Raw genomic sequence first — 26625 nt, 5'->3', positions numbered from 1 at the left:
ACCCTCTTCTCTATTCATCAGGTATTTAATAATATTGGGAGAAAAATTAGTCTCTGAGGACAGGAACTCTTTGCAAACTATGGCTTATATGGGCTGATCAAATTAAAAACAGTGGAACGATAGTGAGACCCACTGATGGTGCAAGTTTCAGACCTTACAGAAGTCTTAGAAATCTCTTTCAGTTGTCAATACAAAATGAACTGATTTTGGATGAAAATGAACATGATGAAATGACAATAACATAGAAAACCTTTATTAAAAAATCAGTCAAATCCTTGCTACTCCCAGAGAAACCTTACTTACTTTTCCAGCTACCTTGCATAAAAAGTAAACAAAGAGAAAACCCTTCTATTCTCATCCTTCTGCCATAAGGATTTATTTCTACTCTGAAATTATGAAATATTAATAGAAAGAGATCTCAAATGAAAGGAATAAGCTATATAAGCCTAGTAAAGGTCTTACAAGTCTCCTGCAGATTTTCTTTTTTTTTTTTTTCTAAAAATCAGGTCTAACTACTGTACAAGACACGATGCCACAGCAGACAGATCAGAGCACTGTTTCAATTTAGCTATTTTTGCTCTCATTTAACTTTTTATGTGTAACACAAGTTACACATAAGTTGATGAAATAGAATGCTTGTTTAAAGAGATGAGAGAATCACAGAATCACAGAACAATAAAACCCTACAGTCACCTCTAACGATACCAATTCCATAGGGGTGGCAGTTAATCTGGTCACATCATAGTGTGAAAAGTGGTTCTAAAGAATCAGTAAGTAATTTTGCATATGCAAACTACCCCTTAGGTCTTTAGTCTTCTGTGACATGCATTATTATCAAGTTTACATATATAATTCCTATAAATCGTGTATACATTTTTGTGCACATCTGCTTCTGAGACTTATAGCTGTATATGTCTTGCTTCCTTCAGCTAAACAAAAATAAAATCTTTGTGTCTGTAGTCTTTCTCTACACCTTTTGCAATTGTACCTGCACAATTAGGTAGGGCTATAATAGCTCTATGCCTTATAACGTAAGTTTTCCAGTAAAATGCTCTCTTAGTTTCAATAACCCAAAAAGAATTGGCAGAAAGACAGTATATTTATTCACTCAGCTGAATTTCCAGTGCTATATGCTGAATTCCTAGCACTTCTTTGTGATCTGCTTATATCCCACTGGCATTACTGAGCCTCTGGTATCCCGACAGACTGGGGCCTTCCAGAATTCTGCCCCCATTAGTCTATTTCTGGAGACTTTTATTGCAGCCTTTGATGAACAAGGACATGGAAACTGTAATCTGAGAGTCATCCAAATCTGTTTGTAGCTGGTGGCCTGATGGGCTCTAACAAAGTAAAAATAATGGTAGGGAAGAAGGAGGAGGAGGAGGAGGAGGAGGAGGAGGAAGAGGTGGAGAAGGACAGGGAGGATGACGATGAGGAATCCACAGTCAAAACTCTTCAAATTAAGTCAGGAAATATTCTAGCATCCCTCTGCTGCTTCAGGAATGCTTGTCAGGTTGGGGGAATAGTTATTATCCCAGGCCCTACACCAGGCATTCAGAGATGGTAACATCAGACAGATCTGCCTGTAGAGCTTTTTATGCTAAGTAATGGCAACTAAATCAACAGCAGCAGCAAAAACATCTCTCCATGACAATATACTTGGATTTCCAGGAAGGGGATGGGCTAAACCAGATGGCAGATGTACCACATTCCACATTTACCTGCACTTTTCCCGTCACTGCATTCTGACAGTAAATGCTCATACTGGCACGGATACTTGTTCATTTCTCTCCAGTCCTTTGCATGTTGGCCCTCAAGAGAAAAGCTCTTTGCTTTTTAAATGCTTTCACGTTTTCCTTCTCATACTGGAACATCCTCAGATGGCCCAGCCTTTTCTGAAGTTCTTTGTAATTTTCCCAGTTGGAAATAGCTGTTTATTTTAGACTAATGGCTGTCTTGAAAGCTTAGTGAATAGGGAGAGAAAGCTATCTGGGCACACAAACAGGTTACAATTAGTTTTTCACGGAGTATATTTTAATTGCAGACCATTTTATATTTATCTTCATTAAAAAAGAAGCTTTATGTTTTTCCCATGTACCCATAGACCAATCTGCGAAAAACTGAGTGATTTTTCTAACAGCTAATTGCTATAGAAGTACCAATGGATTTACTTCTAAAACCATAATCTTAAGTCACAGACATAGAATGTTCTTAATTTTAACAAGGAAAAATTGTTCTTATTAAACCTTTAATTTTTCTGATGTGAGGTGGAAGACTGTCACACTGACACTAAAGAAAACTGAAGATGTTCTTCAGGGAAATTTTTAGAATCAAGATAAAGCAATGATAAGAATTATTTTTTTGGTTCAAGTGAAAAGTCAAGTTAACCATAGGAAGGGAAATAGCAGGAGCTGTCAGAAATTGCTCACATTCTGAAGTTTAGGGATAATCCTCTAATGACCTTTGTAAGTACAAAGGTAATAAAAGAAGAAACTTTAATAGAAAACAAAAATGAGAGTTAACCCAGAGATTCAAAGGAATAGTCACTAAAAGGGCTCTGAATCTATACTGAGAAATTCCAAGATATGTTGGCTCTTCCTTTCAGATGTAGAAAGATCTAAAGGTCTTTAAGGCTGTATGATAAAACCTCTTTGTGAAGATGAAAGAAGTATACTTTATATTACATTTTGGTTTGCACATGCATCATCACGGGCCATGCTGTGAAGCTGAGAGCCCTCAGAAACCCCACCACACTTTCAAATGACTGCTTCAAGTTTTAATGAACTGGGTGGACTTTAAAAATTTGTTTATTATCCATTTGCCTCAAATAACTTGGGACTAACAAATCACAACCCAAGCTTGCAGACTTTTTATCTATCACTAGCACTAGCCCAGGGGAAGCAAGAGAATGTCTTTGAACAAGGATTGATAAGATGTCTATTGACTGAGGATAAAGCTGAGCCATGCTGAGAAAGCAAAGTAGTTCATGGTGATTTTGTACAGCTAATGTCTGATTGGTGAAAAGGCGCTTCTGAAACACTCTAAAATTAAATCTGTCTCAGTGGCATAGATGGATGCAAAGTACCATTAAACACAAGATCCAGGCAAGGCAATGTACCCCCACAATGACTTCTATAAAAGCAATCACTGAGTAAATACACAAATGCTTTGTCTTAGGTCAAAATTATTTTGCCTCCAAGACCTGGATTTTGATGATAAGTAATGTAACGAGATTGGACTGGGGACCACCAAATTCTTTTCACTCAACATTTTTTGCTCTTGAGTACTCATGTACTCTACTGCGACAAAGCTCTGGCAACTGGAGTATTTGCTTTATTGAATAAACAAATTTCCAAACCCATAGTGTTGCCATCTACTATGTAAATTGTATTTTCACTGGTGATGGCAAAGAGAAAGAGGCCAAGTGTTATTTTTGCTTTTAGCATATGACAGGCAGTAGGAGACAAAAGATAAATTGAAAAAACGAGGCATTCAGACATGCTCTGAAGCTAGAATGCATATAACTTCCTGACTTCAGGCTGTCAGTAACCCATTAACTAAGAGAAAACTGAGTTTGACACAGATGTGAGACAGACTTAACTTGAGGGACTTTTACATTTAAAACCCTAACTTATTTAATTTCTGTGAATAAAAGAAGCCCAAAGGAACAAAACCTGAGAGTGGTCACCAGTGTACTCATGCTGAAAACAGGTATGTGGACTAAAAGAGGCATTTTAACATCTTTTCCAAGATATAATAATTCATTAAGGACTTTCTAAGATGTCTAATAAAATATTCTTAAAAAATCAAATGAGATGTTAAGACACGTGCATATTTTCTTGGGGTAAATCCTCTCAATCTAATTTCTCTAATGACTGTCCCACATCCTCAGGGTTGGTGCTACAGTATTGTCAGCAATTACAGAGTTGGGGAAGGAGGGGAGGACTAAGAACAGCCTGTGCATGTTTTTTTCCCTGGGGTAGGCTCTGAAGAACATGCTGCACCAGACAAAGCTACCTGGAACTCCGGGTCCCTCAACCTCAGAGGCAAATCTGGCTGTGCACTTGATACCAACTTCGATGTCCAGCTTGGGTTTCACTCAAGGAATGGTGAGAAGGCTGATGAAACACAGCTTCAGCCATTTGTCAGTTTTAAAAACAACAACACAAAAAAACCCCAAAAACCCAAAGAGACCAGCAGGAGTAAGTGAGCCAAGTCAGTCCTCATTCTGGCCTTTTATTGCGAGGTTTATTGCCTTGGTAGCTCAGGAAATGCTTTTGAAAGTGGTGTACTTTAACGTATAGCAAAATAAAAATGCTAATCGATAGCCTCTCTATAGGAGCAACTACCTTATGCCAATTAAAGTGCCTTAGAGAAAAAGAGACTTCTAAAAACCAATTTTGAATCTTACAGTGGGGTTTGAGGTTGGGAGAGGGGCTGAAATCCAATTTCCCCTAAGGCAAGATTAGCAAAACACTATTTAACAGCGAGGTCTGCATGTAAAAGGATGCAGCTAATATGCCTGTCTAGCTGCCATGTTGTAAGCCAGGCTAACGGCGTTATAGCATCCATTAGGGTGTTGCACACAAATGTTACAGTTTGATCAATTCCCACTGCTGGCAGTGGTTTTTTTAGTTTCAAAAGCAGGGGAAAAAAAAACCCCTTATATGAAATAACGTGCCATTGCAATGTTTGACTGCCTGTTTCTGCTGTGCTTAAAGCTATGGAGGAGGAATGGTTGGAGAATTCTGGCTGAAACGAACCCCAAAATCCACTATTTCATACCACTCTCAGATGCAATATATTTTGTAACCACAGTGACAGTTTATTATATGCCCTATAAAAACAAAGCCATGAGACAGCATCTGTGATGAACAGCCCATAACCAATGCCCCAGTAAGGATGTAACAAGTGAGGGTTGTATAAAACTGGCTTTATTTTATGGAAAAGGACTACAAAAACTGGCTGTTAAAGTATATAAAAATTTGTACAGTACAAAATCTGTATAAATAAAATAAGCTAAGTCTCTCCTGCCTCCCTCTAGTGGTTGATTCATAGAAACCATGGTGGTCAGTCTACACTTGATTATTTAATTTGGGCAAAGAGCCAGGATTGGAAGATAAAGGTTCAGCTTCTCTACTAGCAGATGGTACTACAGAGGATGTTGTCCATCTGACGCTGTCCGTATGTGGGCTGAAGGAACAGCATGCTGTCACTCCTAGCCTAATGAATTAGGAAGATTTGATGGAAAGAATCATAGAGACCTTATGAAATAAAGGGCTAGAATTTGCAACAGAACAAAAACCAAACCATTTTAAGAGTGAATATGGGAGAAAAATGAGAAAAACACAAACAGAGGAAACAACCTGCAAAAGCATTCACAGAGAAGAGGGAAGATTGTGCCATTACTCAGAACTCATGAATAGGTGTTTGTAAGCTTGGGTTCCCTGAAGATACATCTGAATTAGTAATTTCACCTTTGCCAGAGTACACTCTTCTGCACTAGAACTCAGTTGTCTCTGCCACTCACTGTGGTTTTGGTCTGTGCCAAATAGCACTCTCCTAACAGGACAGGGATCATTCCCAAGAGACCACTTACACTTAGGCACCCTCTCTTGATGAGTGCATGATTTTAAGAAGAGGATGAAACCTGTTAAGTGCCATCTGGATGTCTGTACCAGGGACCCATCCCATACATCCTTAATTTATTGGTTTAGGTGTGGTCTGAGGGGCTTAATTAACCCAAAAGATTCAGGTAGTACTGATTTCAGCATCAAATTAGTTCCCTACAGAACATATAGGAAGTCTAATGGGCTTTCACACAGGAAAGCAGTGTCTATTAGATTCTGGGTGTCTACTAGATTCTGGGCAGCAGGCTCTTCCCCCGCCCCCAAAATTTTTTTCATCTCTAAGAACCTGATTTGCCAAGAGAGAGCAAATAGGTCCTGGAGGGCAAACTGCACAATTCAGAGAGCAGCTATAAGGGAAACTTTCAAAGAAGAGATTTAAACTAGCTCTGTAACTAGTTGAAAGTTATGCTTTTCCCCAGCTAATTTTATTTTTAAGGAACTCTTCAAAAATCTAGACTCATAGAACTGCAGAATAATTTAGGTTTGAAGGGACCTCTGAACTGTTCAAATAACTTCTAATAGAAATACAGAAGCCCAAGTCTTGCATTTCGAAAGAAGAACTTGAAATCTAAAATAACCATAAAACACCTCTTCCCCTTAACTGTGGATAAGGTGAGGAAACTGAGACCTGTAAGGCAGTCTGCAAGAAGTACCAGGATTTAAGCTCAGCATCCCAAATGACACACCTCTATCCCAGGTGCTAAAATTTTCGGTCCAATCAACAGAGAAGATGGCCAGTCCTGCAGCAACGCTTTCATCCACTGATGATAGATGGAGACCAGTCATTGAGCCACTCAGGAGCTAACAGTGTATCAGGAAAAGCTAGGACCAGCATTTAGAAACCGATTCAAGGACCAAATCATAATTTTCCCTGATGTATTTGAAGTAGTTGAAGTCTTGTGTAACAGTGTGGGTCCTGGCTCTGCAAATGCTTTTGATCAGGTACAGCAATTTAGGAAGGATATAGTCCACCAACTTCAGTGAAAAGCACTATTTTTGGCTTCAGGACCAGAGGGGCACTCATAATTCACAGACTGCTTGTTGCAGCCACCTTTTACTTTTTCTTTTTGTGTAATAAATGCTATCTGTAAATTATTTGTATGTAAGCAAAAAATAATGCAACAGTATAAAAGAGCAGCTGTACAAAATAAACAAGGTAACTTGTAGGAAAGATGCAAAAGTAGGTAGAGGCTGCAATTCTGGTGTCCCTGCTAGGGATTATTATATAGAAGTTTGTCTGAGTGGCTTTATACAAAAGCTCCTAAAATACCATGGTTTATCGAAGTTCTTCTTCCTTTCCTTATACCTGCCTCAACATATAAAATTCACAGAATCACAGAATATGCTGCGCTGGAAGGGACCCAAAAAGATCATCGAGTCCAACTCCCTGTTTTGCACAGGACCATCCCCAAGAGTTACATCATGTGCTGTAAAATTTTAATATAACTCTTTTTTCCATTGTTCACAGGGTCTCTGAGATTGTTATGCTGGAAACAATGAAAAAGACCCTCAAATAACAGAGTTACAAGCTGACTCTTTCACCATTTTGCAGCCAGCATCCAAGGTATCAGAAGACTAAAAACTGTGTATTTATAAAAAGTCTTCTCTAAAGTAAATTTAGGACAAAGATAGCAAAAAGCCATTCTGAGGAAGTATTTTACACATTCTGAAAATCTAGCTAATGAATCAAGCTTGCAAAAGCAAACAAACCTCAACTGTGTTTATTTAAGCTTCCAAGCAGACAGACACATGCAGGTGCATCCGCCTTTGGAGGAACAACAAACCAGAGATTACTACTATTTGCATATGGCAGTGCCTTGAGGTTCAGTCAAGGATCAGATCCCCACTGTGGGAACTGCTGTCTGGACATGCAGCAGGAGGTGGCCCATTCCTCACAACATTTGTGATTTATTGGCCCAAACTTGTAGCAGATGCTGAGGTTGTGAATGGTGAACATGCTTGCTCAGCACCACTCATTCCTAGGCCTGGGTTATGCTCCACAGCAAGGTCAAATCAGGGAATCAGGTAAAGTGAGATGGCTGTATATAACATGGATTATATTAAGATGAGAAATCTTTGTGTCCATCTAAGTACTTCCCTTGAAATGGAAAGGAACACTTATTTTGAACTCTGGAGGGCTGAATGGCCAAGAGGCACTTAGTGAAACCCTCTATGGGGATAAGGGATCCATGCAGGCTTGTTGAACTCGTCACCTCAGACCCTCTGTGTTAAACCGAACCCTAAGGCACCTTTAGGATCACATCCACTACTCCCTCTCCTTTGCATGGTGTTTCACACCTAGTCCATTTTCCCCTCTTTCTCAGTTTCCTTTTTTGTCTCCTGTCTAACTAATTCCAAGCATGACCAGCTTTGGAATTAATTTAGCTGCATGATATCATCACCACGACAGGCTCAGCCAGCTTGAGCTGCTGTAGCCCAGTGTGAAGGAGAAGGGGTGGGAGGAGAGGAGTGTGTGCTGGCCAGATGTCCTGGAATGGAGAGGGACACCAGGGCCAGGAGCTTTGGATACCTGTGTGGACTGAGCCTCTCTCTTGCATACATGTGCAGCAAGTGAATAAAGCAAAACAGGAGTGTTTCTCCCTTTTCTTCTTACCTTCTTTTGCTTTGTTCATCCAAAGAACAGGGATAATCTTCCAATCTGCAGCTAAGCCTCCTCGACTTCACACTGTTGTCTTTCTCTGCGAGGATATCTGGCACCACCTTGAAGGTTGGCTAAGAAAAGAGGTTTGCTTTTCTGCTTCTTTTTTACAGTCCTTCAGCTAAAGCAAAAGGAGCACTCAGACTTTTCAATAAGGGGCCATGTAAATGCCTCAGTGAAATTAAAGTACTCCAGATTATCACAATGAAAAATATTATCTTTCAGGTTGTCCTTCCTTATGCTTTACTTGCTGATCTCAGTTGAAGATTAGAGAAGGTTGAATGTCCTTTTCAAACTCCATCTGTGCTAAATCTGTATAGCTTCATATTTAAGCTTTTCACAGCATTTTTGCTATTAAAAGTGCTACAAAGAATCAAGTCAAATTAAGGACAACATATCTCAGCAACTCTATGTGACTCGCAGCGAGAGACAGGGCTTTCACATGCTCCTCCAAAACATTTCAGAAATGACACTCATTAATACAGTCAGCACTAAACTATGTTGGGCATTATCTGAGACTGATGTAGAGTGTGTGAGTGTAGGTGCAGTCACAGATAAGACAGAAAATAGAGAGTGTAAATGCCTTAAATTCCTGATCACTGCAGGGCCCTCCTCACCAATAAGAATTTTCAGAGCTGCTAGATTCCTGTCTCCCTCTTTTCTTTTCCAGTTGGGTGTGGCATTCTTAGTTTCCTATATTTAACCACTTCTGCCCAGCAGCTGCTGCCTTTTCCCCAGGAGCTGGTCAGCTGCATGGATTCTAAGAAAAGTGTTTAGTGTCCAACAGGTGCTGGATCTGGACTTGCATCATTCAGTGCCAAATGGCTGTGGGCTGCTACCCAGTTCTCTAGGACAGGCACTTGCAGAACCACTTTGATTTACAACTCTCTGGTTTGGGTGGGCAATTCAACAAAACTGAACAAGTTCCCAAACAGAAAACTCACAAGGATCTAAGATGCTGGTGATGATCTGGAGTTTTCACCCCGTCTTCCTCTGGCACAGTACAGCTGTGCATTTCCAACTTTCACTACAGGTGGCAGATTTCAGAGAGGAAGAATACTGTGGCTCCTGGTATGTAAGGCAAGCGATCCTCGGACTGTCCTAAGAGATGTTTCACACAAGGTGCAATGTTTCACCCATTACTGCAGAAGATGGGACACAAAAGCCCAGGAGGTCCCTTCTAGCCTTGCATTTCTAAAACCCACTGTGGCAGCAGCTTTCTCCACAGAAAGCAACAGGCACAATTGTCCCAGGCATTGTCCTGGGTAAGGCTATGAGAAGATCAGAGAAAAGAATGATAAACAATTATTATCTTCATTTGCTGCACCTGTTGTTGTGAAAATGTGCAATGTGTTATGGAGATTTGTTTACCAAAGGGTGATTTGTTAATTGGTCAACGATGATGGTGTTTGGATTTCAAGGACCAATTAGGTCAAACTATATCAGACTGACTGCCAGGGTGATGAGTTTCTTAATAAGTATAGTGTAATAAAGTGATTGATCAGTCTTCTGGAATCATGGAGCTAATGCTAGTTATTACCTGGTGGGGACCCAGGAAACAACCCACTGCCATCCAAACAAATAAATAATAATTCATCAGCTTTGCAGCTTCCTCCAAAATAAAACAATACCTGGGTTTGTACCCCTCTCTCCTATTCTTCCTGGTTTGACTGGATCCATATTTATATACTCATATATTTTAACATATATACAGTCTTTTAATGAAGACTCTGTCCTTCAGCCTATTTCTGGCATCTGCATGATGCATCCCACAGTTCCACCAGCTGCTTCCCCACCTGCTTAAAAGCATACATACTTGGGGCCACTACAGCTATGGTCCTCCCAGCCATTCCCAGGATCCACTACAGGAAGGAGTGGCTTTAGTGCCTGCTGGCTTCTGAGATGCTACCTAAAGACAGAAAGAACCCGTGTTTGTATATAAGGGTCATTTATATAAAGGTAAGTGAATGAGCACATGTGGCTCAGAAGAAACTGAGGCAAGATAGTGGCAGTTTCACCAAGGATTCCTGGAAGGCAAATTAGGGAAAAGGAATTCCAAGTAAGATGAACTATTTTTTCATTATAAAGCAAGTTAACAATAAAGCATAGCCATAGGAAGGCATATGTTTGAACAATTTGGAGAAGGCAAGATTCTCAGCACAAATCAGTGAAGGTCCATTGCTTTCATTACATCACTGATGGCTTACACCAACTGAAGAGCTGCCCACTGTGCATAATTTCTCTGGACCGGGGTAGAAAAACCATTAGGCTACATGCTCTTTTAATTGCTAATGAAACTGCAATCAAGACTACTTCCAAAGGGATTTCAAAATTATCTGGTTCCTTTTTCAATGCAGAAAGTAGCTGGACTCTTCTACCACCACCAAGGAAAGTTTTAATAGCACTAGGAGGTAGGTTGCAACAGATATTTCACTGCCAAACACAGCAATGATTTAATGTAGGAGAAATGTTAATAATTCTATAATTCTTTGAAGTAGAAGTCTACCATCATTTAATAAGGAGGTTATGTTATTGTACATATTGACTGCAGCTCCTTCTGCATTGCTATAGATAGCTACTGTACTTAAAGTGGACATTAATGCAAATTTACAGTGAAATGCTGGCTGAATTACATATCACATCCCCATGAGACTATAATGAACTCCCCATAATTAATATTATTAATCATGGGCCTAGCACAGAGGGCACATATCATGCATTTCATGTCAAAGGTTCTTATTAATAAACATTCCCATTTTCCCAGATGGTGAGAGCTAGCAGCCTGCCAGAACTCCTTCTATCATTCAAACCTCTCCCAGCTTTATAACCCATAATAAAGCTCGGCTCTGTGCAGATATCTCTTCCCTCAGACTTGGGGTGGTCAGCACTTTGTGGGAGTCACCAGGCAACCGGCATGATGCTTCAAAGCTCTGTTTTCACTGAAACAATTCCACAATAAATCTGCATGGGGTCAATGGGGCTCGAGAAGTGACCTTTACAACCCCACGTGGCGAGACATGAAACGCTGAAGATCTGCTCAAATGCTGCAGGAAAAGGAAGTTCAAAACAGAGGTTTCACTTTGATTTTAACTCTCGCTGATACGCAGGGGTCTGGCAGTAAGTCAGCGGCCCAAAGCTATCATGTCATCATAGCCATACTCATTTCTGAGATGCAGTTTTGCTGCAGCAGATAACTTTTAAACTGCTCCTATAAAAATCTTTCAATGCCAGGAACTGAAAAAGCTCCAGATTCTTTTCTCTTAGCTGCCTGTAGTTTCCATCAGAGGTGAACAATATTTTTCATGTAAAGCTTTTTGTACTTTATCTTTCTTCTGGCTTCTTCTTTACTTTTCAATGGTGATGTGATGTCAAATAATAAAAATGTCACTAAATTCCATGTTCTCTTATGAAAAGTAATAGTAACTTCTGCTAAAGATAGCTCTGCACTCTGAATCATTGACAAGATAATGGTTTCATTAATGTGTACTTTGGGACCCTATAGTTATGTATCTATCTGCATGCATCCCTGAAGTTACTATGGCCTATGTCAAGGCCTCCTTGAGGAGCTTAGCATCTATGGAATCCAGAACAGCTCTATGCATCAAGACTTAAACAAATATTTATTAGATTTTTTTTTTTTTACCCTGAAGATATTATTCCAGTGTAGTCCTACTATCATTCTGAATTATTCTTCTTTATTCCTATGGCAGTGTGCTTCCCTCTTCTCCTAGCCTGACCTTTATTTCCTGTAATTCTCTCCAAGTAAAAACCACCAGTGGGGTCATCATTAATGTCTGGTCATGGTTGCTGTATCCAGCTCAAAGTGGACACAGATAACAACACAACAGCCAAGGGCCAATCTAAGCAGTTCACCCACCCAACTACAGTGTTGAACAAGGTCTGACTCAAGGAAAATTTAGGCGAAGTTAACATGTGTGGTTGGTATGCAAATATCACTATGAGTCAATTACCACGCTCCATAAATAGTGGAAAGCCCAGGGCCTGCTGAGCTCCCCTGCTTGGCAGCAGGCTGCACACCAAGAGCTCCCCTTGGGTAGGGACACCTCTCAAGGTTACTCCTCAAAACTGAAAGATTTCTTGCCACAAGAGGTTCTTGGTAAGTGATTAATAGCATGCTAAACTTCGAAATCTTAGCTACATGATACAAAGGATCGGGTGCACACAGATAATTCTTTAAGACAAACTGTTGGGACTAAGTCTAGATCCAGTAGCACCTAAACTCCTCTCTAAAAAGGAGTTTAGAATGCAAGTGGAGGGTCCTTTCTGATTCTCATGACTGAAGGACATGGTCTCCCTAATAATTTTGTCTGACCCTGTCCTCCCTACAGTAAATAACCAAGTGTATCTTGTCACCAGATTTTGTTTAACCACTGCTGTGTTTACTATCAAACTTTCTAAAATCACTGTTTTATATCAACAAACATATTGGTGCTTCACTCTTATGAGTGAAACTTGTCACTCATAGACAAGAAATCACTCTAAGTACATTTGTAACAGCACAATTGCATCAGTGCTGAGGAGCTGTGCTCTTCTCACTAAACAAATGCAATTAATCTAAAACTTCTAGAAGATGGGTCCTAACAGCCCTTCTCAGTACTTGAATACCAGAGAGGGAAGAAGTATCTTTTTTTTAGTGCAGTCAAGGAAAGATCAGCCTGGCTCTGACCTAAGCTGCAATAAACAAACTAACAGTTTCACTTCTGAGCTTGTTTTGTGTCTGCTATCCATATTTAAGATGCTATTTTTTCACAAGCTGAGAAAGGAAGGCTGGCTTTGCTTCCCAATCCCGGTTTTAAGTGAAGAGGGGCCTGCTGCTGAGAAACAGGAGAGCTCTGATCTCACACCAGCTCTATCTGAGGAATCTGTGATGGTTGTTAACTGCTGGGACTCCTGCATCAGTGCTGAAAATGATCTGGCAGGATAAAAAAGCAGTCTGGACTAAGGAAGTACAGTGAGCCAGGCTCAGACTTCATCTCAGGCATGCATTCACTCACGGTGTTAAAAATGGCAGCAACCCAACACGTGGCGAGCTAAACCGCCTCCATAAGGACCATTGCTGACAGCTGCTGTCACCCTCCTCAAGCACAAACCTTCTGGCCAGCACCTGCCTGCCTGTTCCTGCTGACCAATGCAGTTTGCTTGAGAGTTTTTGGGGCTATTTGTAGAGTTTCAAGAGTTCAAACTGACCATTTGCTCTACTCTCTGACATCCTTCCAAGAAGCCAACTGGGAGAATAACCTAAACTCTGCCAGAATATACTGAGAGTTTTCTAATCTGTCCTGCATCTCCCAAAATGCCTCTCTGAAATAAAAACCTGTTTATAGGAAGAGAAATAAAAAAAAAAAGAAATCCAGCATTGCCAAAGGGAAGTGTGAGAAAAGGGAGGGAGAGAGGGAACTGGATGAAGACAAGCTGTCTTTTAGAAAGTACAACTGTTATTCCCTTTTGTTGCCTTCCCTTATCCTGTCCTGTGGGCATGTGGGCTAATTACCATAGCTTGTACACGCCTGCTGCTGTATTACATGGGATTTAATACACACAAGTCTTTGTTGGGAATTCTGCTTGTGTGGGAAGTAGTTGGATAAAAAAAAGTAAACGAAAGTCAGAACTTTCAAAATCTAACTTTTCCTACTTTACTGGCATCTAGCGCCAGCTGCACAAGTCAATGAAGATTAACCTTCCTCCCTACCCCTTGGATATCCAGTAAACTCAGATTTGATCCGGATGTTCTGATTTCCATGCAGCTAAAATGCAATCAAATGCTTGATTTTGGGGGATAGATTTGCTTAAATTGTATTAATTCACAAGGATAAACACAATTAGTAGAGCTCATTAGCTTGCAAAATGTAATTTATTTTCTTGAATATACCCATTTCCTTGGATGAAGAGCTCCATTAGGTTTATTATATTTGCAAAGCTTATATAAAAATCCAAACCATGGCAACAAAGAGAAAATTGTTACTACACAGTCACAGCAGTCACTTTTCCATGTTAAATAAGTTTGGCATTTATTTATATTTAAATGAGAATATCTACCACTATCAAGACCAGGATATGGGGCAAGTTCTTATACAGAATATAATTAAAACTAATTCAAGCAACAAATGTGGCCTGAAATTAAAATAGCCCCCAACTTCTTTAACTGAAAAATGATTCAATGTTCTCCCTCAAAACCTGTTTGCAATTGCTTAATTATCATAACTAGCAATAGTAAAGGGATGCTGGCCGTTTACAGGCTCATCAGATGGGTCTGCATTTAGGCACGTCTGGTCTGCTTAGTGCTGTGCTTTAATTTTGCTGAGATATAAAGGCTAGAGAGTGCAGAAAATGAATACATGGCAAAGTACCTGTCATTACTTGTATCATATTACTGAGGTATTCTACGTGCACAATACGAAGGCGGCTGGTCCAATTTTCACACTGTTATCATTTTTGATATTATACTGTCTAAAAGCAGTGACACACAAAAGAAATGCTTTTATCATTCTCAGTGCAAGGATGATACTAATTACATCATCTGTCATCATTATACAACTAAACAAAACTTTTCTTTCACAGGAAACTGTCATTTAGCAAATTAACGGGTAATGACCCATAATATACAAAAGATTGAAATTTGGGAATTACACTCACATTAGTTTGTTTTCTGCTTTCCCCTCAATTTTAGTCCCCTGATACATCATGAAAAGAAAGAGAGATGGAGAATTTCTTCAACTATTTAATTTGCCAATAGCCCTACCATAATTTTGGAAACTGATGCAGGATCATCTCCGTCCATATCAGTGAATAGTTTCGTTCTGCTTAATGATACAGACAGTCTGCCAAGCCAGTAAAAGCCAGATGTTAGTACAGTGATGCACAGAAACCTGCTGCTGGGGCCAGATTTTCAAAATCAGACATGAAACAATGAGCCTACATTTGCTGCCAGATAATGGACGAATGCTCAGAAATCAGGTACTGGGATGTGAGTTGCCTCCTAAAACCTCATCAGGTCATGTAAGACGATGGATGGAGGAGGCACCTGAGGTGTCCCAGCAAGGAACCCACAGTAAGTCCAGGTAGGGTGAACATCCCTCCAAGAGCACTCCTGCTGCCTGGACTCTACTTCCAACCCGGTGTAACTCTGCAGTGAGCTGTGTTTGGGAAATGTTCAAGTGCCTCTTCTGAAACAGAGGTATGTAGGGATTACAAGAGGCACAAACCATTGTGGATGAGTCCTTAGTGCAAACTCCCACACTTCTGGGAAGGAAGAAGAATAAAGAGACTATTTTTGATTTGTGTTCTTTAATGTAGAAACAAACATAGGGTAGCAGGTGGATAAGAATACAGACTTTAAGTGTCAGGTACTTACTGGTACCTGGTACTTAGTACCAAGACAATGTAGCAAATCCATCTCAGTCCAGAGAAGTACATTTTAGACAGATCTTTCCTCAATCTGAACTTCTGTGGCCCAGATCAGTTATTTTCTTTCATCATGTACCAGCTACAATGTAGGGAAAATAAAAAGGGAAATGCCACAGTGAATTAAGAATAAAAATAATGGCAAAGACTAGTGAATTTTATATGAACCAGCCATGTCAGTGGAAGCTTCAGTCATCAGTAGGTGCTTCAGATACAGTAAGAGCAATTATGCACTTGGCCTTTCATTCCCATCGTCCACATCAGGGTGTTTAGAACTTTTCTCTTGCCCATAAAATGATTTCCTGACTTAAGTGAAATTCTGAACTGAATGTATCTGTAAAGTCAGAGGAGTTCTCAGGCCCAATTTATCATTGTTAAAGTGGATTAAAGGATTTTTTATTAGTAACACTTAGAGCTCACTTGTTCATGCACTTGGAGACTTCTACCAGAGGAAACCTTCCCCAGCAGACAGCCAGGCCGAATCAAAAGCTGGAAATGAGCGTGTGATGAGCACATTACACAGGCTGATGAGGATCGTGATGAGCTGGGAATTAGTGAGGAAGCCTTTGAGAAAAGGCCGAGCTCTGGTGGAAACCGCGAACGCGGCTCTTGTCCTTTTCTGAGTCACTGCTGAATGAAAAGCTTAAGCCCCCTGCGGGACACCGCACTACTGCAATGATGGCTCCTCAATGAGGTTATAAGCCTCTCTCTCAGCATTAACCCTCTTAGCAGGCCTTAGTGTTTTAAACAGTATAAGACAGCACTGGAAATTGTGTGAGATAAGAGTGTAAGTAGAAGTTCAACAAATCCTGAATCAAAACTGTTGACAATATATGTCCAAATTGGCTTTAGTGGTGCTAATGAAATGATACTTGGTGAATGACTGGATGTATCACATCCAGAAGTAGCTCTCCACAGGCAGAAGAGGAAAGCCATCTTGATCACAAAAAGGGGCTTAATGTGTTTGTTTACTCCACCCAATAGGCAAATACTGTATTAATTTTAGGTGATTTGAACCAACATTATCAAAATGCTCTCTTAATACAATGACAGTAAAATAATTTAAAGATTGTACTTTGTTATATTGCCAGCTCTTCTGACAGAGGAGCTATGTTCATGCTGAGCTGTCCATCTGCTGAGACTCTTGACTATCCATGAAATTTAAAATGGATTTGATGAGTTCAAGTTGTTAAAGTACGTAAGTTCCTACATCACATCTATGGAAACCTAGTTAGTGCAGTAAAGAACCAAGAGTGATTCAGCTGGGCAACCAGGGGAGCCCAGTGCAGTGGTTACCACACTGGGCCCTGGTGCCCTCTGACATGTTCTGGGATAGCCAAGTCCCCTCCAAATAGCCAGAACCTGTGGGAGAGCTCTGTTCTCCCAGTACTCAGCAACCACATAACACATAGTAACACATCCAGGATCTACATGGCCCTAGCTGCCTGTGCTTTAATGACTGAGTGACATTCTTACTTTCTAAATTTAAGTATGGGAAGGAGTCTTACTTTACAGACCTGATTGCTGGTTTGGGCTCTTATAACCGAGACTTCAGTTTCGAATACAGATGATTTATCTTTCTCATTTACTAACCACGTAATAACAATCCAAGATGCTATCATTGTCTTTTCCTTATTAGAGTGTCTTTTTTTACATATTCTGTTTTCCATTTAAGATTTTAAGTAAATGTCTCTTCATCTGTTTTAGGGACATAAATTCCAAGATTCAAGCAAGGTTCCTTGAACTCTCCTGGTCCTCAGTTCATGGCTGACAGACACCTACTAACCTAGCCAAACACTTTCTTCCCTCCAAACATGAAATATTAATTTCAGGGTCTTTGCATAGGTCCATACTATGTAATTATAAGCTAGATCCAGTCTGGGTAATTATAAATTATATTATTTAAATCACCTATCTTATTTCACTTGGAGGAAATATGGGTACCCCTTTTTTGGGGGTACCTAGGTGGTCCCACTCCACTTCAGGGCTGGCTACCTCCTAACCCAGTGAGGAATTATATTAAAACCCCAAAATTCTCAGTGCACTTCAATGGGTAGAAATGAGACAATGTTGCCAACTCAATATGTGTAAAAGGACTTCATATTTTTTAAATAGGTGCCGTCTCTCATTAAAACGTATTTTGATATTAAGAATTTGTCTTTTAAATATGTTAACACATTATTTCTAGGCAGTTGTATGGATCTTCAGTACATAAACAGCCCTTCTCTACTTTCTCTAAAACAAAAAGAAGACTTCAGTCTCAGGAAATACCAAAACTTACTGAAATACTGAATCTACCACCTCAACATCCACAGATTTGGACAAAAATACATGATAAAATAATTTCCTGGCTTTAGTAAAATTCTTGATTGAGTTTACCCTTAAACCCAAGAGGTGTTCTCAGTATCACTTTATCTCCCCAGAAGTGAGTGGATTAAGGCAGCCCTCACTGGTAACACTGAGATGCACTGCACAAGGTTTACCAATATGGAAGTTTTGAGAGAAAGAAAAAAAAAAAATATAAGAGTAAAGTAATGATGGCTTATCCAAAAGCACGAGGCCATTTCCAGCAAAGGGCTGTCGAACTAATTTAGTTTCTCAAGGAAGAAATTCTAATTGCTGTGGGCTTTTCACAGATAGTCTCTTCTTGAAATGTACTGAATTTCTGCTTGTGAGCAGATTTGACTGTCCTTGAACAGCTGATCCTTGGACAAGATGTCAAATTTGCTCTTAAGACTTATTTTATTTTAGCTTAATTTGTCCTTTTTTTGCACCATCTTCCTCATCCTCACCCAAATACTTCCATGTGCAGACTGATGAGCAAAACACATTTTGTCTCTCTCTGAAACATCAGAGGATTCATGAATAAAAACCATAATATTCTCTTTAATCCTACATTCTTTTTATTTATTTTGAGTAATGCTAATGAGCAAAACTGTGTAAAATATAATGTACAAGGTCTTAAGGCAAACCATCCATTCTGTTTTAAGTATTACACAGTCATATGGTGCGAACTTGACTAAGCATCTTGGCACCTTCTCTAGGCAAATGCTTCTGACTTAAACAGTCTTGGTCAAGTATTTCTTTTGAACTTCCTGATTTTTTTTTGCAGTCCAGAGATTTTTCCAGGGTAAATAAATAAAACACTTAATGCTGTAATTTTCTGAATTTAATAGGACAAAACTTCAGGCCACTTGTATTTGCGCATCTAGATGGTGGAAGTTTTGTCTATGAGTAATCATTTCTGCAAGCTTATCTACCGTCTTCCTTGTGATGATTTCATCCATAATGGTATTTTTCAGAAGATTTGAGGTGTTAGTTAATCCCATATTATTATTATTATTATTACTGTTGTTATTATTGACCATGACTCAAAGCCCGCCTCGCTGTGGGACAGTGGAGCTTATCATTACCAATCTCAAGGCACAGTAGGGTAAGAAAAGTCACTATTTGGAAATGTTTCAGTTTCACAGATCTGTTCAGATTTTTTAAATTTAACATGGGACAGAATAATTCTTATTCTAAATGCATCAGACAGAAATTATTCTTTTTCATTCAGAATTTAGACACTTCTCCATTGAGGACTGCTGATTTGAAAAAAAAAACCAAAAAACAGCATTTTTACTTTCTTGTAAGGAAACTAAAACTCATCTGCAATTTAATAAATCTGTTTCTCTGGAGATCTCCAGAGGTCACAGAATATCCCATTTTGGGAACATTTATGTATATTATGTATATACATAAATGCACAGTCTGGCGCTGGATGGACCTAGTTTTTTGAGTTAGGACTGAGTGTGAAGTCCCCATTCTCTGCTGACACTGCAGCAGCTATAACCTGACTGTTTTAAGTAATGATATCAAAAGAAGTGGAATTATGCTGCTGTGAAGAAGAAGAAATTTTAGTGGGGAATTTTGGGAAAAGCCAAACTTGTGGAGCAAACTGAATTCTCAGGAAAGGTAGCTTCAAAGTGGCTCCAGGCATAGGAGGACGGAATGAATGGGAACTGGTATGTTTCTCATTGTACCCAAAGGGATGGATGCAGACAAGGTTGCACCTAAATATGTGCCAAGAGTTGAACAAGACAGATGACCAAGGGAAGACAAGGTCAGAGAAACCAGATATTAAACATGAGTTCTGAAAGGAGAATGGAAACTCTGCAAGTATTTTTGACAATTAATAACTGCAACCAAATGCAGTTCCAGCTAACTGCAAGGGATTGCTGGAACAGTATTTGAAAGGATAGATACATGGATGGATACATGGATGGATGGATAAATGGATGGATAGGCAGCCTGTTTGAAAATTTGGTCTGTATTTATAAAAAGTTGCCACTTACGTATTCTGTGCCAAAAGAGATCCTCGATTTTGGTTATCATCCAGCCCCTGAGAAATTTTGCACCTTGTGAATATAGTGTTGTGTGGACGGGAGAGAAAATAGTAATTCAACAGAACTCTGCCGCCTCTCAGACTTATGTTGAATGCATTTGATGGCCACTGTCATGGACAAAACTATATTTGGTACGAAACCACATTCTAAGCAAACTTGAGACTACAGAGTGGGAAGGAAATCAAGACAACTTCAAATGTATTACTGTCTAATTAACTAGGTGAGTCTGTAAATGATGACATAATATCATGCAACAGTAAAATTAAAGTTTTTCAGCTCTGTATTTTCAACAGATAAACTACAGTTGCAAATCTGACATTTATTTAAAAAAACAGATGTACAAAAAATAGCAGCAGGGACCAGATGACTTTTAAAAGCAGGTTCAGGGAGTTTTGACTCACTTCATCAACACCCCAATTTTTTTTTATGATAACCCACATAAAATATTGGTGGTGCTGAGAAGATCCTCCTCCAGTTGAAATGTGACATCTCAAGTCACTGATATACTGAGAGATGTCAATAAAAAGATAATTCAATCACCTCTTTTATGCTGTATGTTTGGCATGGCAATGTTCTAGGACAATTACAAGTCCTCTTTGACTCTTCAGTGCAGTAAATCTCTATCTGTCATGACCTGACCGACACTGACATTAAAAGGACAGGAATTATGAAAAATACCCTGCTTGGACCACAGAAAGTGGCAATGTATTTCATTTCCACTCAAGTGATGACTTAGATACTCTCATCAACTTCTCATTCCTGTTAGGATTATTTTAATCAAAGAAGATGGTAACTAATATTGATAAAAATTTGATTTTAGAGGACCTGCTTGCTTTAAGTTTATTACTGTGCATGAGCAAGCTAAAACATGAACCAGCAGTGTGGTCTTGCAGCTAAGAAGGCCAGTGATATTCTGGGCTGGCTGTATAGGCCAAATATTGCTATGAGATCATAGGAGGTGGCCCTGCTCCTCTACTCAGCACTGGTGAGGTGGCATGTCCAGTTCTGGGCTCCTCAATACAAGAGAGACATACTTGGAGAGTCCAGCAAAGGAGCATGAAGATGGTAAAAGGACTGGAGAACCTCTCCTAGGAGTAGAGGTTGAGAAAGCTGGGGCTGTTCAGTCTGGAAAAGAGAAGGAGGCTCAACAGGATCTCATCAATGTATATAAATTGAAATTACATAAATGTATATAAATTGCACCTGAAGGGAGGGTGCAAAAAGGCTGGAGCCAGGCTTCTTTCATGATCCTCACTTGTCAGAACCAGAGGCACTGGGCACAAACTGAAACACAGAAAGCTCCTACTGAACATGAGGAAACATGTTTCTTGAGTGGGGGTCATTGACACTTGTTCAGAGGCTTTGTGCATTCTTCATCCTTGCAGATATTCAGAAGTCATCTGGACATGTTCCTGGGCAAACAGCTCTAAATGGCTGTGCCTGGCAAGGGGGCTGGACCAAACAACTTCCAGAAGTCCCTTCCAACCTCAACCATTCTGTGATTCTGTGAACTCTTATGCTTCATTACCAAGTTGAGCTTATAAATGACCACTACTCATCTGTGCCTTGGTACCATTGAGGTCATCCCAGGAAATCACCACTGTTCTAAGGAAAACCCAGTAAGAGGTATGCACAAGGCTAACACTTCCATGCTAACCTAACCCTGCTACAAGCAATTGGAGAGAATGAAGTTATTTCTACCGTGGATTTCCTTCCCTACAACTATGTGCATACATATCCATATATATGTATATACATGCACACAGACACACCATACAATTTTACATATAATTTTACATCTATAATTTTAATGATCTATTTATCTCTCTACCTTTTTAGACAAAAGGGAGGTTTTCCTAATGTTACACAGGCCATGTATTCTGGTGCAAGGCAGAGAATGGAAAAGAAGCTTTCTAGTGTCTTCATCACACAATATCCTTTAACTAATGTTACTAGTATAACAAATGGTAGGTTACATGAAGAATTTAAGCACTCTCCACCCCCCAGCATTCATGTCTGGAACTAGGTGCATTCACAGAAATGCAGGTCAAGCTGAAATCCCTTTGAAAATTCAACCTTTTCTGAAGAAAAAGTTGATAGTTATTGACAAAATGTTGTACTCTGCCTTGTTACTATTCATGATTAAGGAAAGCAAATATTGTCTGAGGCCTAATGAGAATTCCAATGCAATAAAGTCAAGTGTGAAAGGTGCAATCAATAAGTGATGATGCAACAGTATTCCTTTGTAGTTTTGTTATTGTTTAGTTCATGCTATTTGCTGATGCTTGAAAATGAAGTGTTAAGAAATTAGTGTTACAAGGATTAACATTTAGATTTTATTTCTGATATTGTTATGTTTCTACAGTCATTACACTCTGAACACTAATTAGCATCTGCTTTCTTTTCCCACTAGTTAAGGACTGCAAACCGAAGAGTTATAGAACACAAATACTATGGAAACGAACATCAGTATTTTCCATTAACATCCACAAATTAAACCCCATGATGTCCATGGTTAATTTTACACTGTAGGAGTAAGTACTGCAATAAAGTATTGTATTTTCCACATTTTTTTGCGTTAGAAATTATGATTCAAAGTTTATCAAATTTATGAAGGGAGTGTTATTTCCAAATGTGTAATAGGTCTCAGAGTCCAAGCTGGAATATTTATGTTCTACATGATGTCATAGGTATCCACCAAGGGCTCAGTTTTGGATTTACAAATATTGAATATCAGGAAGCATACTGCATCAGGAGACAGACAAGGACTACATTTCAGTTACTCAGTTTCTGCAAGGAAACAAATTTCTTCCAGTCCTTCATCAGACTGATTAATTCCTCTCTGTTTTGCTCAGCTGGATTGGCAGGCACAGATACATTGGTCTCTGCCACTGTGCCATAGCACAGGACACTGGTACCTTGTGTCAGAAATTTAAGGGATGATTTTCTGTCTTCCCTGCAGGCATTTTGTACAAGTGACAATTTGTTCTGGACACATCATGTAGCCTGAAGATCCTGAAAATCAGTTTGAATATTCTTTGCAACTCTGTATTTTCTGAAGAAGCCATGTAAAAATTTGGCTTCAGTGCATTTTCACTGAATACATTTACAATTAACATCTTTATGTTTCTGAATATTCTGCTTTATTAATTGCTCTGGCAGAACAAGATTTAGGACATGGATGGAAAACAAGGGCTAGGTTCTGTCCTAAAATATTTGGTTACATGTTTGTGTTAAGGTGTCATGGCTTTTGAAGTCAGCTAGGAGTATTTGGCATTAATCCTATCCAAAGGGAAACTACAGGTCTAAGCAGACACCTCCCAAAACTCCTGTTCATTGTGTATGGTAAAAGACCCCATGCATTTCACAAGGCTCTACAGTTCTTCATACATTGCTAAAAGCAGTAATTCCTTTGAAACTTCATTTCTGTCTCTTGTAATGTAACAAGTTTACAAATTCACTAAGTACTAAGATAATGTAGTTAACTTCTGTTTACAGAACATAACCCATTCTGACCAAGAAGATTCTCTAGTCCATAAACAATTTTTCTTACAAATGGAACTAGGTAAAAATTAGCTGTAACACTGGAGAATGACTTATGTGTTTTATATAATGGTTGTTATTAAAATGCATCTTTTGCAAAGCCATGGAAATAACTCTTTCAGTCATGTGAGATCTCTTGACCTATTGCAAATAATAGGGCACACTTGCAGTGCCTTTAACTTTTGGCAACTTATTTGTTTACATGTATTTAGAAACAGCTGAAGAAGAAACTTAGTTCTGCATGAACCTAGTATAAAATGTACATACATACATGTATGTACATACATGTACACAGCCAAAGGAAAGTTAATTATGGGAAATAAAACATGATGTATTAAATTGGGTCCCTAAGAAAATCTAAAAATATAAGAAACCCTATCATATTAACCAGCAAGAACTGCTCTTTCACTTAAGGTATAGTTGGGCAATTATTCAAACCTGGACAAGACTGGATTGTCAAGTGAAATAATAATTCAGAGCTCCACAGGATAATGAGATAGATCTCAAGGCCATTAGCAGTGGCCCTTATTATAATACTGGCCAAGGTTCCCCAAGAAAGAGAGAGAATATTTAAATGAAACTTGTAGGGTACTAGTTTGAACTTGTATATTTGAACAGCTTAATACTGTCTCCTAGTTTCCATTCATTATTGGAGAGAAAGGTATCTACCATGTAAGACTGTGAAATCAGTCAGGCTTTTGAGACTGAAATCCCTGAGGGCAGAAACTAAAACATAAAATAATTGGATAATCAAGCCACACTGAAACTCACAGAGTTTATATTAAGAATCTTATTCTAGTGAGAGTTTAAGGTCTGGTTCAGCACCCAGTTGTCTCCTCTTTCCTGATTATTTCCCTCTCATTCAAAACAAGCAAATCCAACATATATCTCTTCTCTGACTTCAGGTGTGTCATAAAGAATTACAGTTTTAGACATAAGGGCTTTATAGGTTGGAAACAGAGGAAGGGATTACTTTGTCTCTATAAAATAGGTCCTGCTTATGAGACATTTGTATAGGCATGCTTCATTCTGTTCTGTTTGTTTGCTTTTAACCACTATGGGAATAACTCAATAGCTGGTAGTCACAGAGAAGCTCCCTAATCCCTGGAAAAACAGTTGTCTAGCCTGCAGTTTGTGAGGTACAGTACTAATGTATCAGCTAATGCATCAGCAATTGCCACGGATTAGAAATACTGCTCATTTCAATATTCTCCTTATGATCCTTCTCCTAGGTACAGGAATTTCCAAATACAGGACCAGATCTAGGTCTGGCATGCCTGGCATCCTCCACTGAGGAACTCTGCTCTGCACCTTAATGAACATCTCCTAGGATGACTGGTCCCTGGGGTGCTCGGACTATTAGGCTAGACTGGGGTTTACAGCAGGTTAAGCAAGAAGTCTGACTAAGAATTAGTAAATCAAATATTAAATACTGATTAAATATTTTACGATCTTTTTACTTAGGCTTTGATTTGAAGTTTACTTCATCTGCTAGCCAGAGATCTGCTGAAGGTTAATTGATGGAGGAAGAGTAAATAACTTATGCTCATGCTGCTGGCCCTAAGTATGCGAGGCATTTAAGACTATTCCTAACCTCAAGTGTGCAGTCACTGACATGCTCATTTGTCTCACTAGGTTAGTGTCACTAGGGCTCAGATATGTGATCAAATTACTGCCGTGAAAGTGGTTTAAGCTTATGTGTTTTCTCTTGTATTGTATATTTGCACATGTCCCCAGTGACACCAAGTAATCCTTTAAATTGCGTTAATTTGATCATGCATCTGAGTACCCAGTGCAGAAAATTGGGATAGGTGACTATGGGAAGTGGAGATGATGTCTCTTAGAAGACAAATAGCTCCTATGGAGGAGAGAGACATCCAGCAGAACTCAGTCTAGCAGGATAGAGTATAAATCTGTCCCCTTTCTCCTTCTACAAAATCAATGGTTTGTAACTTATAAACGTGACCTGACAAATTGCTTTTGTGGACTTTGGGCTTTTTTTTTCTTTTTTAAAGGGAAAGAATTAACAATACTCTTGTAATTGTTGGTTAATTTTTGGCTACTTAACTGAGCCAGTGACATTTAAAGCACATGTAGAGAGAACTCAAAGAAAAATTCAGAAGCTTATCATCCAGCAAGAGCCCTCATCATATTTGGGGTTTGGAGTTGGAAACTTAAAAGCAATCTGAATATCCAGTTTTACAAAAGTACTGCTGAGATTGTGTCTGAGCTCCTTTTCAAGGGAACTTTGGTAAGGGTTTACACATACCAAAGAACAATTTATGTAAAGAGCAGTGAGAGTTATTGGACTAATCATTTTTAATAGAGATTCCTTGTCTTTAATTCAGAGCTACACAACAGAACTTAATAGCTTGTGGCAAATAAATAATTTACACATGGATTGTGTCTGAATAAAAATGCATACATAAAATATCACAGACTTAATGAAGGTGCTGTTTTTTTACAAAATCAATTTAATTGATTTTGCTGATAGGTCTGCATTAATATTTTTGTAAGCTCCATTTTGCTTTACCTGTACATGTGGCCCAGTCGTGATTTGTAAGGGAAGGGAAAACTCTGCAAATGCAATTAGAAACTTGGAACACAGAGCATTGGTAGTTTTGAAGTGTCTGGAGTAAGACACTCGGAAATAGCACTCCACTGTGACCTGGTAGAGGGGCTCATTTACAGAGTACTCAGAAAAGGTCAGCCTCTCAGAACGCTCATGACTATTCAGTCATGTGTTTTGCAGCATTGGAGCCCAGTGAAGCTGGTAATGAAGAGTTTTCCCCTTAACGCTAAACATGTTGGGCTGTTCAGCTGCAGTCAGCTTTGACTTGTGCTTGGCCTGAGTTCCTACTAGAGCGGGGAGAAGACCAGGGCTGAAGAAGGTCATTGTTGTGGCAGATGCACAACTGCAGCCAGGAGAACAGTGGTCAGATGGAAACGTGGGGTGTATTTCACAGGGAGAGGCATGGGACGA

The 26625-nt window shown here is 39.3% G+C and overlaps 1 protein-coding gene across 2 annotated transcripts in view; it reads right to left on the bottom strand.

Moving 5' to 3' along the window:
• Positions 1-26625, bottom strand: part of KLHL29 (kelch like family member 29) — a 386334-nt gene that overhangs the window by 109920 nt on the left and 249789 nt on the right. The gene's annotated exons all lie outside the window — the stretch shown is intronic.

This window comes from Lonchura striata, chromosome 3, assembly GCF_046129695.1.
Source record: "Lonchura striata isolate bLonStr1 chromosome 3, bLonStr1.mat, whole genome shotgun sequence".
Taxonomy (NCBI): Eukaryota; Metazoa; Chordata; class Aves; order Passeriformes; family Estrildidae; genus Lonchura; species Lonchura striata.
This window is presented reverse-complemented; position numbering and strand designations above follow the sequence as displayed.